The sequence below is a fragment of the Otolemur garnettii genome, unplaced genomic scaffold (assembly GCF_000181295.1).
Source record: "Otolemur garnettii isolate 467f Iridium unplaced genomic scaffold, OtoGar3 scaffold00228, whole genome shotgun sequence".
Lineage (NCBI taxonomy): Eukaryota > Metazoa > Chordata > Mammalia > Primates > Galagidae > Otolemur > Otolemur garnettii.
In genome coordinates this window covers 737,469-745,661 of record NW_003852623.1, presented here as the reverse complement: position 1 = coordinate 745,661, position 8,193 = coordinate 737,469, and positions in this window count along the sequence as shown.

The following is an 8,193-nucleotide window of genomic DNA, read 5'->3' as shown; positions in this document are numbered from 1 at the left end:
ACTTTTCTCAGTTATAAACTGAGAAGGGCCTGGAGCAGGGTCCCCGTGCCCTGGTCACCAACTCATCTGAGTCTAGTGAGACAGAATGTATTTGTACAGAACATATTTGAGTTATTACCTACAGGTGGATGGGATGGCAAAACAGAAGCCTGGGATTCATGACAAGCTGGTCCCCCACAGCTCAGGAAAGCTGCCTGGAGTGGCCAGAGTCTCACCCACATGGGCGCCACCTGCACCTCAGTTCAGGGACTCTGGAAAGCAACCCCCCACCCCGTGTTATTCCCCATGGCCTCGTGACATGCTGGGCTGAAGTTTTGAAGGACATCTTGTTTCTTGGGATGGGTGGCGGGGGGGGAGGGGGGATGAACGGAGCTCAGGACGTTCCAGCCATTTCCTCCTTATCTCAAGGTGCTACAATCCTTGCCTATTCTACAGTTACTCCCGAGAACGAGGGCAGAACTCAGTTGGTTCAAGGCCACCTGGAGCACTGTCCTGTTAATGCCAATTTATGCCTCCCCAGTTTCCTGAGAGGATTCAAGCCATAGCGTTACTAGAAGTGCCTACTGCTACCCGAATGCTCAGTCACTATTCATTTTTTCCAGGTGGATTTCACACGCTAATAGTCCTGTCTCCCCCAAAGCAGAGCTTGTGCCAGTGATGGTGAATGTGTGAATTCGCGTTCCCCACTGCCCCCTCCGGACCCTTGGCAGACATAGCTAATCAACTATGACACTCTTCCCTGCAGACCCTTAAAATCCATCTCAACACAGCATTCCCTGACGAGCACCTCTACTTGAGACTTGGCACATGAAGAAAACCAACTTTCCATGTTGACCTACATCACAGGCATCCGTCCTTTATCTGTAGTATCTAGAACAAGCACTTGCCAAGCTTGCCAAAAAGGGGGAAAAGAGAGCTAGTATTTACTAAGCCTGTAAAACTAAACACACTCGCGGACTGGAAATACATGTATTATAGATAGATAGACAGACAGATAGATAGATAGATAGGTATAGATCCCCGTAAATCCTCACCAAAAAAATCCCCAGAGGTAAAAAAGGCATAATTTTTTTTTTTTTTTTTTTTGGAGACAGAGTTTCACTTATTAACCCTGGGTACCTCAGTAGAGTGCTGTGCCGTCACAGCTCACAGCAACCTCCAACTCCTGGGCTTAGGTGATTCTCTTGCCTCAGCCTCCCCAGTAGCTGGGAGCAGGCGCCCACCACAACACCCTGCTAATTTTTTGTTGTTGTTATTGTAGTTTGGCCAGGGCTGGGTTTGAACCCGCCACGCTCAGTATATGGAGCCCGGCGCCCTACTCACAGAGCCGCCCAAAAAAGGCATAATTCTTATTGAGAGATTAAAGACTCCATCTTATTTAAGTAAGAAACATCTATTCACAGATCACAGGTGGCTAAGCTAAACTGAAATCCAGGTCGGGCTGCCCCGCTGTCCAGGGTCTGTCCACCATGACACAACACATTTCATCTCGGGTGGTCACATTAAATCCAACATTAGGTAACATAGACATAACACACCTGGTGAGTCCTGTCAGCAGTGGTGGACAAATCGTCCAGGATGAGGAGAACGGATATGTATTATCCTACTAGGAGTGCATTAAAAAGAGAATATAGGAAATTATTTCATGTCAAGAAGTAAATAAAAATAAGTGAAGTCTGATGGTTAAAAAGGATCAAGGCATGGCTCGCGGGTAATCCCAGCACTCTGGGAGGCCGAGGCAGGTGGATCACCTGAGCGGAATTTGAGACCAGCATGAGCAAGAGTGAGACCCCGTCTCTACCAAAAATAGAAAAACCCGCGCGGCTCACGGCGGGCACCTGTAGTCGCAGCTACTTGGGAGGCTGAGGCAAGAGGTTCACTTGAGCCCGAGTTTGAGGTTGCTGTGAGCTAGGACGCCTTGGCCCTCTACCAAGAGCAACAAAGTGAGACTGCGTCTCAAAAAAACAAAAAAACAAGGCAGAATCGTCAGTCTGCAAGACTGCCAGCTTCTAGCCGCTCAGGCTGTCGCTGCGCTGTAGGAAGCCGAGCGCACCAGGCCTTCGGGCGATGGCGCCAAACAGCCTCCGCGCAGCCGCGAGGTGCGCATGCGCTCTCTGCGCAGCCCGGTTTCTCTCGCTTTCCTTTTGGTTTGCTCTCTGCCGGTTCCCTGCGCTGATCCGAAACTGGAGGGAGAAAAGCAGAGCTTCCCCTGCCCCTGACAAAGCAGAGCCCTGTCGTAGGGAGGACGGAGAGGACACCCGAGCGCAGACTCTGTGCTTGTCTGGGCCCCCGTTCTGAATCTGAAAGCTTGCGTGGTGTCCAGTGTCCTCTCTGCACAGAGCCAGAGGGCCTGTGACGGTCGCTGTGCCGAGGAGGACACGGCGCGACCCGAGACGCAGAGAGAGAAGAAATCCCGAGGAGGAGGACAGCAGGGAGGCCTTCAGAGCCACAGGGCCCGTGACGGCCACTCTGCCGCTCTCACAAACCCCCATCAAGCGGGCCATGTTACCATCTGCCCTGTTACTTCTCTTTCTTTGAATAAACCCACTTATTTAAATTAAACTGAGCCCCATCCTAGGCAGTATATCGATGAAATCCTATTGATGTGCTAGTTTTACTTTTTCCTGGTAGACATTAAAATAGATACGGTAGCTATGAAAACTGAAAATGCCTCGTCCAGGGATCCCGTATCAGCTCGCATCTCTCTTGGGGCCTGCTCCACACATTCGCAAAGGCTGACGAAGGGCAGGGGGTTCTAGGCTTGCTTCTGGCCGTGGGAACGTAGTGGTGTTAGTGGGGGGGGTTTCAAGGGATCCCTGCCTATCTAAGGACAAAGCTGCCCCGTGAAGGCTGGACGTTGTTAGATGTCTTGGCTTGGCAATTCAGCCTCTGTCGTCTGCATTGCGGCCAGCCCTGCCCACACCCCCAGAGGTCCCCTGGCTCAAGGTTAGGTGAGAAGCACTTGAAACTGTTTGAACTTTAGCTCTTTTTTTAGAGGGAAAAAAAAAAGGAAAGAAATAACTAAGGCACAAAGAACAAAATGACAAGAAGTTACACAAGCAGTTACTGTAAACATAAATTTTGAAGCCAGCACCTCTGAGATCCCATCTGGAGATCCTTGCACTCTGGGCCCTGCGCCCTGGAAAACCTTTGCCCTCCTCCTCTCTCCCTCCACCCCTGCTGGTGTGGAGCAAAGTTGAGGACAGAGAAGAGAAAATCTGCGGCTGGGGAGGAAGGCAGTGAGGTGGAATTTGCGTAACTGTGGCAAGGGTGCCACTTTGTATGAAAAGTATTTGGAAAGCAGGACATGGTGGCTCGTGCCTGTAATTCCACACTCTGGGAGGTGGAGGCAGGTAGATCGCTTGAACTTAGCAGGTCAAGACCAGCAGGAGAAAGAGCAAGACCCTGTCTCTAAAAATAGTGGGGTGTTGTGGCAGGCACCTGTAGTCCCAGATTCTTGGGAGGCTGTGGCAAGAGGATCACTTGCGCCCAAAAGTTTGAGGTTGCTGTGAATTATGACACCACAGCATTCTACCAAGACTGATAAAGTAAGACTGTCTTCACAAAAATAAATAAAGGTGTTTGCTTTGGGAATAGAAGCCCATGCGGTGAGCCTCAGCAGGACAGACACAACTGGAAGGCACCTGGACCCCTTTGTTTTCCCTTCTGGGAAATTTCAACAGGTTGAAGCATCCAGAAGCATGTCCTCCTACCCACATCTTACTCCAAAAGCTGTGAAGAATGATTTGAGACAACTCCCGCACGTCTGACCCCAGCCTCATGGGCAGCTCCTGTCTCACACCGCCCCAACAGCCATGCCCAGCCAGCATCTGCTCTTGGGATCTTTCTCCCAGGGGGCATCCAGTGTGTGTTCACTGATGCACACAGCACAGGCAGCCCTGCCCCGCCTGCTGGCAATAAACGCTGAAGAGGGACTCACAGATAATTAAACCTCAGTGATTTTTCTTGTCCACTATATTCTGGCTCAATGCAAGGAATCATTTTCCAACAGCTAAAATGTCCCACAAAAAGATGAAATGGCCACTTCGGGTGATGGAATGCCTCAACCATCATTTAAGGAGTTACCTTGGGGGAGATTCTGGCCTTAGCTGAGGAACTGCACTGGCTGACCACAAATACCCACTTCCAGCCCTGATGCTCTCTGATTCTACAAGGGTCCTGTGGTCCTTGTACCACAGTGATGAGGATAATGAAAGTTGAGCCAGTTTGGGGAAGCATCTATGACTCAAGGGCAGGAATTGGGAGACTTTTTCTGTAAAGAGCCAGATGGCACAAATGTGTTCTCCATTGTAATTAGTCAATTCTGTCCTTGTAGCCTGAAATCTGCTGTCGACAGTTGTAAATAAATAAGTGCAGGTATTAACCAATAAAACTTCATTTACCAAACAAGTGGCAGCGGGACTAAAGTCTCAAGTAAGTGACATCCTAGGCCATAAGAAGAGATTTAATAGATCTTGAGAAACCGAGGAAGAAGGTCTACCAAGTTAGGATTGGGTTCAATTAGTGAAAAGGGAAAACAAGGACTTTTAGAAGTCAAGAAGCAGAGTGGGGATGGAGTCGAATTATACATGTAAAGCCGGTGGAGAACACAGGAAACCATAACAGACCACGGAATGCCCCCTCTTCACAAACGGATACAGAGTAAAATAGATAATAATGGGACAGCGGTAAAAGAAGTATGTGGTTGCTGGGGAATATGATCTGTTGGGTTCCATTTGCTCTGTTGTTTCTTAGAATCTTAAGTTGGTTTTGGGGTGTGGGTCGTACAGCAGAGTGCTTAAACTGACAGGCTTCAGGCGGAAATCTGCGTCGTGGATAAACTTAACGTTTCTAAAGCCTTGGTTTCCTTATCCATAAAATGCTAATAATGGTACTGTCAAAGCAGTGTCTCAGATAAAATTGCGTGGGAACATTTATCCACATTTTCTTTCAAGCTTATTGGAAGGGGAAAGACTTCCAAAAATCTAGTTCAAAGATTTTCTTTGAGGAGAAAAACAAAAGTGACTTAAGGAACGCCACTCAAGTAGAGCTTAAAAAGAGGAATGTCTGGTTTAAAGATTGTTAGGACAGCCTAAGGCTTGAAGAGCACTGTACCTCTGAATGTCTGGTTAAAGGTTATTGGACACATCCAAAGAATAACAGTTAGCAAAGTGGAGCTAGTCTAACTTCCCAGAAGGATTCGAAATCTCATTAAAGTCTATCAGAAAATACTCCAGTGCTTTGTCAGGAATGCAAGATCTTTCCCAAAGGGGCTGAAAATCATGTCAGCCCTCAAAGTTCTGCCCAGCTGAGGTTTGGGGTGATCTCCTTTCATAGGAACGATGGCACAGGGCTGGTGTGAGGATTAAATGAAAAGTCAACAACAGCTAACATAACCGGGTGTTTCATCTTGTGCCAGGACAGGTGGTGAGCTCTTTACATCTGGTATGAAGTCATGCGATTCGCCAGTTAAAACCCCCCAGTGGCTTTGCATTGCATAGAACAAAACACATTTCTGATTCTTGTTTTGAAAGCCCTGTGTCTACTTCCATCTGCTACCACGCTACCCCTTGCTCAGTAACCCCCAGTTGCAAAGACCTTATTTCTATTCCTCAAATATACCAGGCTGATTCCTGCCCCCGGACCTTAGCGCCTGCTGTACTCCCTGCCAGGATGCCCCTTGTTTTCTGATGGCTTCAAGGTGACAATCAGACCTCAGAAAGATCTACCCCAACTTGCAAGCTACTGGTCATCTGTATCATATCTCTCTGCTTAATCTTCTACAGGGTACTCACCTCTGATACTCTATTCATGCGTTTGTTTGTTGACCAGTTGTTCCCCAGAAGAATGGAAGCATTGTTTTAAAAAAGGGTAGGGGGGCTTTGTTGGTCTGTTGCCTTCACCTGCCCTCCCTCCCATCTCTAGACCAGTGCCTGGCACATAACAGGAGCCCAGAATATACTTGAGGAATGCATGTGACAAGGGACACTAAAAAAGAGGCTTCAAGGGGGGTGTGAGGAAAGCCTGGCCTGCTGCACCAGGAACTCTGGAGGGCCCATAAGAATAAGGTTACTAAGTAACCTAGGCAACCGATGACCAATAGAAAGGGATCATAGATGACCAATAGGAAAGGGCAATACTGCCTTGAGGTGCAGAGAAGCCAATGAAAGCCTTGCAGCCCATTTCGAACAGAGAATATTTATACTGCCGAGAGCTTTGCGTCATCTCTCGGTTGCTCACCTTTTCTCTTTCATGAGAAGTACTCGTTTCCAACTCTCTTTGGAAGTATCTAAACTTTCCTTAACAAAATTTCTCTTTGTTACAGTGAACCCGGTGCAGGTTTCTTTCATTTTCTATCCACACTGCCTGTGCTGCTCCAGTTGTATGTTCAGTTTCCACTGAGGCAAGGGAATCCATTGAGCCCGAGAGTTTGAGGTAGCTGTGACCTAAGACTCCACCGCACTCAACCATGGGTGACAAAGTGAAACTCTGTCTCAAAAAAAAAAAAAAAGAATTAAATGATATCGCTACACCAAAACCCCATTCTCAGGCACAGTACCTCATATGCTCATATGAACAAGGTTTTTCAGGACATACAGCTATAAAAATTAAAAATAGAAATAGAATTGATGCTCAATCTTTCTCCTTCTAGACATTTACCCAGACGTACATGAATTTTAAAAAGCAACGTCCATTTTACTCATGCAATTTCTAATAAAATTACACTCTATCTAATAATTATGAAAATTTGCAACATTTATGTTGCTTTGTGTACTAATAATAACCTTAAGGATAACATGGTCTAAAGTCAAGCAATTTGCTAACTGTGTAACCTTGCACAATTTACTCTCTCTGGACCTTAATACCCCGATCTGCAAATTGGGGCCAATAGTCAGAGGTAGTTTAGTGTTTTTCCAAAGACTAAAAGTAAATATATGCAAAAAAAAAAAAAAATCGATAGTTTAAACTTGGTGTGCCAGGCCCTGAGTAAGCAGAGGCTTCCTGCATCACTCCCCAGCTCCCATTTATTCTCTGTAACACTTTTACTTGCTAAGGCGTTACTTGAAGTTACAAAAAATACAACAGTGAAATTGAAAAGTGCATGGACTGCCATTTAACTAGAATTGTACACTGCATTTATAAAGCTGTTTTATAACACAGTAAATCTGTGTAACAGTGATGTTTGCCTTTGTTTTTATTTGCTTTTAATTAGTGCATTTCAATATTAATATCAAGTCAATACACAGTTTATGGTATGGTATGGCATAGTGTGGGGTATAGCATTAGTCAGGCCTATTTTTAACAGTAATTCTCAAGTAACCAGTAGCTACATGTATCTAGAACCTAGCAATCCCCAAGGGAGATGACTGTAAGTGTAAAAATGTGACACCTGTGAAATCGCCGTGCCTGACACACATTGCACGATGCTATCTGAGCTGGGCCTGCAATGATGTAGCACTCAACAGCAACGCCCTTCAGACTAAAAGCCTGGGACTGGAGGCAGCGAGGTCTAGCCCGGGGCACTCTGAGAGTGAAAGGCATGCCTAAGGGGGAACTGGAGGTGGGCAGAGACACTGTTGGGCCCTGGAGCTACCTGCTGGGAAGCGAGCCCGACAGGATCCCAGACCCAGGACAAAGTGGGCTGGGAAGTTGAGCATAAGCAGCCCCACCTACGGTCACATCAAAAACGGCCATAGATCTCGACTGCTCAGTGAAACAGGAGCAAAGAGGCTAAAATGCCCTCGCGCATGGAACCCGGTCTGCTCCAAGCAGGCACCCGGAGGCCCCAGAGCCCCAGGACTCGCGTGGGTAGAACTCCCCACCGCCTTGCACGCCAGCCCCGGGCCAGCGGCCGCAGCTTCGCAACCCGCGGCGGGCTGAGCTTCCCGCCGCCGCCACTTCCGGCGCAGCCCGGCCTCCCGGGGGCGCCCGCGCCCGGCGGCGGCCGGAAATGACCCCTCGCGGCCCCCGTCGTCGGGTTTGGTTGCTATTGTCACCGCCTTTTCCTCCCTTCCCCCGGTTCCCTTTCACTTCCGGGGTTGCTCTGGATCCTCTGGTTCCGTAACAACATCCCGTTGGCTTCCCTCAGGCAGCCGGACCAGTGCAGCCGCCTCCTCCCAGGAGCGCCCGCTCGCGCGGGCCCGCGCCCTCCCCGGCTCAGGCCGCCATGGCCACCAACCCGCAGCCGCAGCC